The sequence below is a fragment of the Triticum aestivum genome, chromosome 5D, assembly GCF_018294505.1.
Source record: "Triticum aestivum cultivar Chinese Spring chromosome 5D, IWGSC CS RefSeq v2.1, whole genome shotgun sequence".
NCBI lineage: Eukaryota > Viridiplantae > Streptophyta > Magnoliopsida > Poales > Poaceae > Triticum > Triticum aestivum.
In genome coordinates, this window is record NC_057808.1 from 568604781 (window position 1) to 568615547 (window position 10767).

General features: G+C 42.8%; 2 long non-coding RNA genes across 11 annotated transcripts; one reads left to right on the top strand and one right to left on the bottom strand.

The window, feature by feature from the left end:
* Positions 1-1938: 1938 nt before the first annotated feature.
* Positions 1939-7264, top strand: LOC123123996 (uncharacterized). 10 transcript variants are annotated; one of them, XR_006460931.1, is made up of 6 exons: positions 1940-2682; positions 2765-2936; positions 3627-4264; positions 4392-5249; positions 5315-5404; positions 6887-7264. It is a non-coding gene; the product is annotated as an uncharacterized lncRNA (long non-coding RNA). The 10 variants fall into 10 exon arrangements; XR_006460933.1 differs by lacking the exon at positions 6887-7264 and having other exon boundaries at positions 1943-2682; positions 3627-3721; positions 4233-4291; positions 5315-5620; XR_006460929.1 differs by lacking the exon at positions 6887-7264 and having other exon boundaries at positions 1944-2682; positions 3627-3721; positions 4233-4264; positions 5315-5620.
* Positions 5105-6875, bottom strand: LOC123123997 (uncharacterized). Its single transcript, XR_006460936.1, has 3 exons — positions 6345-6875; positions 5339-5447; positions 5105-5216 (listed from the first exon to the last, which is right to left on the bottom strand). It is a non-coding gene; the product is annotated as an uncharacterized lncRNA (long non-coding RNA).
* Positions 7265-10767: the final 3503 nt, after the last annotated feature.

Consider the following 10767-nt stretch of genomic DNA (forward strand, 5'->3'; position numbering starts at 1 on the left):
TAGCGCACACATAAATTAGCTTGATTGATTCTCCAAAAAAGAAAATAATTGACAGCTGGTCCTTAATAATGTTATAACAAAAGATAAGCACAACAGTTGTAGCAGGAACAACACCAACCATCAATGAGGGCAACCCCAGGTGGTAACATGAAAGATGCTTCAACAACAATGCCTCTAGAAAGGGGACGACAAAGGAACACCGTTGTCGCGGGACCTAATCACTGCTTGAAGGCTGACTGAAGTTGCAAGAGGATATATTCAGAACAGGTGTAGATGACACATCAATAAAAACGGTAAAATTATCTATGTGTCACAAACTCTTATCCAGTAAAGTAATCATATACATGTTTCTATAATGAGAATAGAACTGACAGCCAGCGACCACCTTCACTTACCGGCAGCAAGTTCTTCTACCTTAATTTTCCCAAACTTGAAATTAACTTTCTAGAAAATCTGAGTGCAATGCTTGAAACAAAGCAAATGGGCAGTTAATGGAGAAATCGGCAACTAAAACGGTAAGGAAGAAACATTCAATCATTCTAGCTTCTCCCTCAGTTATTAATTCTGATTTCGAATCAGCACCGAAAGTTTTTTTTTTTGTATTTGGACTTTCTTTTAGTTATTCCAAAGATTTCATGGTATTCTAAAAATAAATATTTAGCCAATACTTTTGAGAATATCCCCCCACCCCATATTGAGGAATCAGCGACAGACAAAGATCAAATTTGAAAGAATAACCCCACACCCACAAGTCCACTAATGGCAAGACTGCTAACAGAAATATTTGTGTGAGGATTGGGTTGAAGGGAGAAGGAAGCTTCGTGGCAGCTTCTTCCTGCGTACATCGTAGTCCTTTCTGGAATGCATTCAAAAGTATGAAGATAGCATTAAGCTATGTACACACTGATGCCTTCACACAAATACTTGAAGAAAGGATGTGTCTGCTCAAAGACAGGCTCCCTATATGCCTGCACTCTTACAATTCACAAACACAGCAATATTAAAGTGCAATTGAGTGGTATGTGTAAAGTGCAACTAAATATGTAAACTAAGTGCCACTCATGGCTCCTTATCCAAGCTATTGTTCTCTCTTTCTACCACGAGAGTATTGCTGTGTTTATGAGCCATGAGAGTATAGAGGATGTGAGTTGTGTTTTTCTCCTTGGTTCTGGAGGAAAAGATAATGGTATTTTTGTGTAGGGGTAGGTGGAAAAGACAGCTCCCTCAAGGAAAGTTGCTTGAGCCTTGAGCCTTGAGCCCATCCAACTGGGAGAGACACTACTCTGAGTTAGCTAGCTCGAATTTCTTTTTAGCAGGTGGCAGATTTGATTAAGCCAGACAACTTGCTAGCTTTGTAAGTAGTATTGTATTTGGTTAGGCTACTATGTCTCGTCTGGCCGGCGATGACCAAACCCAGATACCCACTCGATCATTTGTTCCTTTGGTGCTCGAGGTGGTGGGAGATGGAGTCCTTTTTGGCTTTTTTGCATAACAGAAATGGCAGATATTGGTGTGCTAGAACTATATGTATGTAAGTATTCTTCATGAGGCATATATATTCAATCCTTGGTTCCGAAAGAGAGATGGCACTTAACTCGAGTACCCATTGCCCATCGGACATGGCTAACGGCGTTTAGTCTTTTCAATATTGTATAAGTTGGGCTAGTTGTGAGCTAAAGTGAGCCCAATCTGTGCATCAACGAACATCGACATGGAAAGGCATGACTGAAGTTGCAAGAGGATATCATATATATATATATATATATATATATATATCTACTCCTAATGGAGCAGTTGGTGAATAGTCTGCGCGGTTTATTTCCGCTGGTTTTTTTTCGTCATCCTCCCACCTCTGGTTTTTTTTCGTCATCCCACCTCCGTTAACTCGCAACCCACCCGCAAAAAAACCGTGCCAGAAAACCCTACGATCGATGCCTCCAACCCCCAACCTCCTCCCTGGCTCCCGGTGCCGCCCGCCCCCATCTCCTCCCCGATCCCGGCGCCGCCCGCCCCCATCTCCTCCCTCACTCCCGGTGCCGACCCCGCCCGCACCTTCTCCCTCACTCCATAGCCCGCGCCCGCGTTCTTCCTCCCCCATCTCGTCTCATCTCCGGTCGCTGCAGAGGAGCCTCAGCCCCCAATACGAGCCGCCGCCGAGATCCAAGACGAGCCCCGCTGAGATCCGAGTCGATCCGCCGCCGCCGAGGACCGAGTGGAGCCGCCGCCGGCGCTGGCCAGGCTCCCCACGATGTGCGCGCCGGGGCGCCGCTCCCGCTCCCGCAGCCGAGCATAGCAGCAGCGGCGGAGCCCTGCCGCTGGCGAGCTCTCTCTGGCGGAGGAGGGCGGGGGCGAGCTCACCGTCTCCCTCGCGCTCAACGCCATGGAGAAGACGCCGCCATCTCTGCTCTTCTCCCTCTCCTCTAGGGTTTTGGCGCCGCCATCTCCGCACTTCTAGAAAGAGATCGGGAGAGGCTGAGCCCAGAGCTAGATGAAGGAGAAGAGAATGTCCATGGATCATTAAGGGGCGGCGGCGAGACGAGGCTGATGAAGGTGTTCGTAGGTGGCCTGGCGTGGGAGACGAGCAAGGAGGGCATGCGCGTCCACTTCGAGCGCTTCAGCGAGATCCTCGAGGCCGTCGTCATCGCCGACAAGGGCACCGGCAGATCCAAGGGCAGCAGATTCGTGAGTACTCACCCAAACAATTCTCTCTTCCGCTCATCATCGATTGATCTTCAGTAGTTAATTCTCTTGATTAATTATTCAGTCCTGTTAGTTGATGCTATGCCTGAATGGATCCTTGGTAAGTTACGTTCTGGAGGCAGAGGCGGACATCAAGACATGGTGAATGACGTCCAGAGGGCCAACTGCAACCTCGCCTACCTTGGGATCCAGAGGTCCAAGGCACCACAACCAACTGCCTCTGCATCCATATTCTGGTAATTTATTAGTTCGATGCTTTGATTTGCTATTACTGAATTATATGATTAGTTAGTGAGAATTAAGTGCTAGGCCCGTCTTAGTTTGATTGTTAGTCGTTGACCATGTGCAGTCAATTAATTAGATGCTTTCATTAACTTCTAATTTGCTGAATTATTATTGGTTAAGCACCGTGCAGGTATTCATTTGATTGTTAGTCATTGACCATTAGCATCAAGCTAGCTAGGTGTGCGTGCATGCTACACACACACACACACACATATATATATATATATATATCAATTGTTGCAAGTTACAATCATCTGCCAACTCTCTTTTCAGAAAAAAATATGCCAACTTAATTAATCAATCATGTCGAATTGTAGACGCAGTGACCAGACGATGCAAAGTTCCTGTTTAGTTTGACATTTTTAGTAGAAGGTTTAGTGTCAATCTAGATTTGCTAGGACTAATTTGAAAACTACCGGTGTTATAGATTTGCTAGGACTAATTGATCTGCTTGCATGCCTAATGCCCTTTGTGATGTTTTCCACTGTCAAGATTACACTTCTAGAAAATGTGTTTATTTTGTTAGTTTCAATCTATAACAAAATCTGATTTGATTCCACTCTGGACAATCTGCAAACAGATGCTAATTCTCCATGATTATTAACTTGTCCGAAATCTTAATTCCGTCTTTCCTATTGCAGGTTTATTTCAGTTTAGTGTGGTAATCGGCAGCAACCAAGTTAACAAATCTTAACTGAAGTATGTGTTTTAAATCTTCGGTGGTGATTTTTTTCTTGTGAGTAGACCAATACAAACTGAAGTATGTATTCTGAATTTTGTTCATGTGACTAGATGCATATGAACTGAACTACTGAAGCTCTGTTATTCTTTCTAAGACGACGATGGTCGCAACTCCATCTAAACTCGAAACAGATATCGGCCATCTCTTATTCTTTCTAAATCTTAACAGAGGAAAATTTTCACAAGCTTTAGATGGAGTCTGGCGTGTTATTCGAATTTGATTCAGAATAGAAACAGATATCGCAAACTTGAATGTACTAACGTGACACGATTCAGATTGCATTGGCTGACATATGTAATGATCTTCATATAAAAGGGAAAATTAAATCAATCACATGTACCTCCGGGTTGCCCGACGCAAATGTTTGAGAAGCAGTACATGAGATTGCCGAGGAAAGCTATTAAGAGAAGCATACAAATATACTAAGATGACACCTGATTCTCTAGGTGTGCATGACATACTGATCATCATTTGAACTAATCTATGATCTTGTTTGCAATTTCAGGGTGGTGTAGCAAGCAAGCAAGAATTGGAGAGGTATCATTATGAGCTAATCTGGACCATGTACAGAGTTGACAATAGTTCAAAAAATATCTGTTCACTGAAGGTTGATCTGAGTTCCACTATTCCAATTCACATGTACATTGTTCTGCATTTTCTACAGTCTTCGGTGCATGCTTGGAGAAGAGGCTAAGATGAGAGGCTTCAATCTGGAGATGACAAGGATAGTCACCTGGTGCAACTAAAGGTTCGGTTTCATACTTGTGAAGTTGTGATGATATTGTTCAGGTAGTACTCCCTGACTGATTTCACTTGTACTATTTCTTCACAGAAGGTACTAAAATATCTTGTCATACTAATATTTAATTTCTACTGATACTTTGTGAGAATACTCAGTTTCCTTATACTAAAATATACCTGTTTACTTTTGTACTGAAATGTACCTTCTTACAAAGATTTCATAGGAAGGAGGAGGTTAAGGGAGCAAAAGGCATGTGGAGACAGGAGCCAGCTCAAGGAGAAGTTAACCCATAAATTACTTAAATAATAATTTAATAAACCTCTGATTTACCTACAGAATAAAAGGCCTATGATGAAAGAATAGCATCCAGAAAAAATACAACTAGATAACGGGACAATTTCATATGGGAGAATGACAAATTAGAGAGCTTAAACATTAAGTTGCCTCCAAAGCTTTGCAAACCGCAATGGTACAAAACTAAGTTCAGTTCTTACTGGTTTCTTACTGCATGAAGAACTCTCGTCGTTACCATTTTCCAAACCTGTAGCAAGCAATGCATTAGATGACAATTCAAATTATTGGACACCAAGACTGCTGAGAAGCATTATTGTAACAAACATGGAAAGAGCTTACATCCATGACATCATCATCCCCATGCCTCTGACTTTTATCCCTTTGTTCAGGTGTCAAGTAGTTGGCCATTTGGCGGAAGTCAGGTCCAGGGGGAGACTCCGGTGTCCAGGAACTCTGCCCAGGAAAGATGTCAATCATAAGTTCCAGGTAAATTCCACTAACCAACCCTTTGCACAAAGAATTTCTAGAATTGATAAGAAAGTGAAAAACAGGTGCTCAGGCAAGTAGTAACATACAAGGCACACGATGGAAGAGATGGCGTTCCCAGAGATGTGAATCACATGGGTGCGGCATCAAGAATGGTGAGAAGTCTGTGAACTTGTTCGTCCTCCATGTAGACCCATCCTTCAAAAACAATGTTTTTTACAGATCAGCATAAGAAGCACCAGTTATAGCTTGACCACAACATGGAGAAGAAAACTTTATTTGACTTAAGAAATCATTTCACTTCGGTGACACAATGTGAAATCTCCAAACAGTCCAACAAGATCAGATACATAAAAGACTATCTTTCCCGACACCATACATCTTTAATCTTACAACACTGATTCAATCGAATAATATCCTTTGTTCTTCAAGCATTTTCCTTTCTTTTTCTTTTGATACTATCTCCAAACTTTGTGACAACATGATCAGATATTATCACATAGTAGAGAAAATCTAACATATATTTGCTTGGATTACCTAGATGCAAAGTAGAATCTGAACTGGAAGACACATCCACACCTGATCGTGTGGTACCAGGAAATTACCGAAACTCTTTCACGCCAAGAAAATAATTTAAGCCATGAAACGAATACTCAATGTGACTGGATGTTGAGCTTTGCCCACCTAATTTTGGGATGGTCACCCAACTCTTTCACGCTGAGTTGCAACAAGAAAATATATGACCAAGAACATAACTGAAGAAGTGTGATTAAGGGGGAGCTTTGGAATAGATAAAAGCAGTCTCAAGCACCAATAGGATATGAAAATAGCAATGCTCACCCAGACTCATCTCTTTGGTTCTAACAGTTGCATAACTCTAGGGGTCCCTAACGGCTCTGTACATCCCAGTCATAGTGAAATTTCAGTTTTCAGTTCACAAACATCTTTCAGAGAAGTAACATTACCACACATGGCCATTGCTAAACTGAAAATGAACCTGAGGATTGTCCAAGGTTCCACCAAATACACAAACGACACCTGAACAGGTGCGGAAGGGCGCAGATCAGTATGGCCCGTGTGGGGTTCGGGGATTACCATTTTTGCGAGCTCTGCGAGGACGCTGGAGGCGCGGTCGGCGTGGCGTCACGAGAAGCAGTGGTGGATGGCGTCGACTTGCGTGCGGACCTCGCGGGCGACCGCCTCCTGGGAGTGGCGGCAGAAGATCTCGGGGCCGAAGGAGCCCTCGTCGTCCTTGTCGTCTTCATGGGCATCGGCGTTTCCGAGCGGCGACGAGACGACGGCGGCGGCGGCCAAGACAGACTGCGCTTCTGTGCCTTGCGTCGCGAGCGCTGGGGTGCTTGTCGAAGGCGGGGGAGGGGGGAGGGCAGAAGCAAAGAGGTGGGCCGGTTCAGGGAGAGGAGGGCCCGGACGGCGCCGTCGAGGGGAGGGGAGGCGCCATGGATGGGAGTAGCTGTGAGGGGAGAAGGTGAGAGGAGCGGCTCTGAGTGGAGAAAGTGAGTGGCTGTACTGTGAGGATAAGTTTTTTTAGTTTGTGAAAAATTTGGTTTGTCTCACTTTTATTTACATGTTTATAATATAAAATGTCATTTATATGTTTATATATTTATATGCTTCAGATTTGTGGATAAGTGTTTCAACTGATGGATCCGGATGAAACTTTCAAAATGTCGACTGACACTGCCATTGATGTAACGATATCATCAAGTTTTACTCAACTACCAGATGAGATGCATACAAATAACTATTCTTTTTTGTATGTGTGGTGCACACGATAACGTAAAGGGTGTATTTTTATATATGTTTATTTTTGAAGAATGAGATGGATTATGTCGATGTTTAAAAAGAATCCATCGACAAGGGTCCCGAGGCGACGTCGTTCGGAGGAGACGAAAATTCAGCGAGTTTTATAGAGAGTGAAAAGCGTGCAAGCGAGGATAGCCCATAAGAACATTAAAGGCAAAATAAATAAATGTTACCCATGGGATATTATTTTATTGTGATTACCGTGATGTTCTTTCATCCATTTTTTTGTATTCATGTGATTTGGCTCATTGTGATATCATAACGGCAGATTATGTCTGCACCCCTAAAGATATTACCATCATTGAATCAATCATGTATGTTATAAAAAAGTTTGCAAAACATTAACATTGCCAGTGAAATGGATTCAAATTATTTTCCATTTGTTATCTTTTATATACATGCAAATTTTAACACCTGTTATGTTTATATATAATACCGGCAAAATATTTAAATGGCCGTGGTGAGTATTCTCCATTACACATTTTAAGACCTTCAACATGAAGTATTCGTGTTAACTACATATATTGCTTGTGTAAGATGGTTATGAGTTGAGGAAGAAGTTTTTATTATGCTTGCTCAAATATCATCCAAATAAAGCTAAAAACAACATTGCTGATATTGTGCGAGAATTTCTTAATCGAATCAAGAATACCTTAATTAGTAACAGATTCTTAGTCGTTGGATCATCGCTCTTATGTATGAATCATCAATTTGCTTTTATTATCTATTTACATTGCAAGTAAAGTGGACTTCAATTATTACGCGATTGCACCCGTGCTATTGTGTCTTTATTACATGTAAAATTTAACATGTGTTTATATAACTCCAGTGAAATATTATCTATTTACATTTGAAATTAATTTATTGTACTGATTATTCAGAACATGAGTTTTAGATTTTGTAGTCCAAAAAGATGATAATGAAATTGAGAGAGGAGAGTATGCCTAGGATCTATGAACATGAGGTGTGACAAGAGATGGTATGACTTCTTCAGAGAACCATCTTGATCCTTCTTTTTTCTTCATATATGGCCAACCATTGATTATTGTGGTGCGGAAGCTCGTGAGCGCTAGAGATTGTGGCACTATTTAGAGGGTTGGGCGGCAACTCGGGCAGACGGAGGTAGTGCGTGACAACATTTGCTGACTGTTGATGGTGGAGGCAAGCGGCTTCGTAGGTAGAGGTGGGCGGGTGAATAGACTGGACGAAGAAAAAGGTATGCAGAGGGAGGAAGAAGAGTAGTAGCAGCAGCGGGTGTTGGCGGCGGAGGAGAGGCAAGGGGTTAGCGGTCTCGAGTGCGGGGTGCGGGAGGTCGTGGGCACCAAAATGGTGGTAGGTTTTAGAGGAACGACTAGCGTCAGCGTTGACGGAGGTGGTGACTTGAGCAAGTGGCGACGTGTGGCAACACTCGCCGGCTGTAGGGTGGCGGTGGTAGGTGCTTAGGCTGGGAGAGGCGGGCGGGTCGATAAAGTGGTCAAATAAAAAATCTGCGGCTACGGGAGGAAGACGAAGAATTAGAGGCAGGTCATCGTTGGATGAGAAGGGGCAGGGGATTAACGGATTTTAAGGCGGGGTACAGGATATCTCAGGTGGCGGAGATGGTGGTGGTGTTTAGAGGGATAGCCGACACATCATGTTAGAGCATTTCGTTTGCACCATCCATCCCGAACAATCACGGAAAATAGAAGAAATTGCTGGAACTATGTTATAAAGATCTATTTGGGTGAAGAGATGAGGAATAATGTAGTTCATGACGGTCATTTTCAACGTCTACATATTTTCAGCCTTGTCGGCACATGAACACATAGAGTGAGGGGTGCGTGGGTTGAAAGAGTGAGAGGGCTGGTTGTGGTGAGAGAGTGACTGAGGTCAGAATAAGGCTAGGCGGTAAGCTAAAAAAACTGGATAGACAACATTTCTGATTGTGAGAGAATTTCTTAAGTGCATCAAGTAAATTTTAATTTGTAACATATTTTTAGTTAGATAATCGCTCTATATGCATACATCGTCAAATTATTTTTTTAATCAATTTACATTGCAAGTAAAGTAGACTTCAATTATTACCCAATTACGCCCACGCTATCTTTTCTCTACATGTGAAATTTAACTTGCGTTATGTTTATATAACTTCAGCAAAATATTTCAAAAGCCCGTGGCAACGCACGGGCATTATACTAGTGTATATATATTCAGAACAGGTGTAGATAATAACCATACAACGAAAGTAAATACAGTAACAAGATTTCGAGAGTACCTTGATTCTTACTTTTCAAAATCTAAACGCAGATGCTGTCCCGGATGTTATCATCTCCTCGATAGAAATGCTCATTAGCAATTAATCCTTTAAAAAGTCGCCAATATAATTAATCTTGTCTTGCTGCTGCTGCAGCTGATGAATTTTGTAGCAGATCCATCCATCCATCTGAATCTGAATCTGAAAGAAAGAAACCACTGAGAGGCAACAAGTAGGAGTACAAGAAGAAGGCACATGGGGCGAACTCATACCTGATTGATTGGATTGGATTGGATTGGATTGAGCTAAACCCACATTGGAGAGGATGAGGCACCGCAGCTTCCTCATTGACCGGGGCACCTCCGCCGCCGCCCCCATCCCACTCTCGCCGCCGGTGGCTCATCGACGACCGCCTCCCGGATAAGCCCAGATCCGCCGCCGGCATGTCGTCGATGGCGAGGTTGCCTCTTTCGCTTTTTTTTTCGAGGACAAATGAAAAATCCGACTTGATTGAAAACCTTTATGTTTTTTCTTAGCATAGAAAATGTTTATGTGTTTTTTAAACAAAATGTTTATGTGTTGATGATGCCACAAGTATTGATACACACCCCAGATTTCTCGGAAGAAAAACAGTAATCCACCCTCACAAAACACACATCAATTCACTTATAATACAATTGGATCTTCAGATTCACACTGTTGTGTTGGTTATTTCTTTTCTTTGAGCATCCACTGTTGTGTTGGTGGGTGTACACCGGCAGCCTCCGCATGTGTTGTTGGTGCTCTGTTGCAGTGGGCTTCTTTGTTTGTGGGTTGGCTCGTAGGTGGTGGTGGTGTTTTGGCGGACTTGTCAACACCGTTGTTTTGTATGCTAAAAAAAAACTGTTGCTTTGTACATGAGCTTGTGTAAAGACCCTATCTGGGCCTTGGGCATGTGACCAGTGATGGCGGCGGCTACGGGCATCGTTGATGTTCTTGGAGGCAGCATTGTTGCCACCCCCTCTTCAGGGCCGGGCGGACAAAATCTGAGGCCATGTGCGAAACTGATAAATGGGGCTCTATCTCATTAAAAAAAACTAAGTATCAACAGACTGATTACCGGACGACACCGGCGGTGCTTCTTTTCTAACATATCTATCCATTCCACCTTTATAAGATTTATCAATTAAATTCTGTTCTTTTTCTTTCCTCTTGTGCTTAGAGGAACCAGACTGATGTTTCCCCAAAGTGACTCCAAAATGTATTATTGAAATACAAGATACAAAAGATGAATAAAATACAATTGAACAGTAGCATATACCAATAAGTTTATGCGTCAATGTTTGGCAATTAGACGAACCACCTAACTTACCTAGTTCTCACCTAGTTTGGGTCATGTCCGCTTGACTCACCTAGTTTTGGGTCCTTGTCCGGTTGAACTGCTACATTGTGAGTGTGATCTTTAGCCGAGGAGGTAAGTGG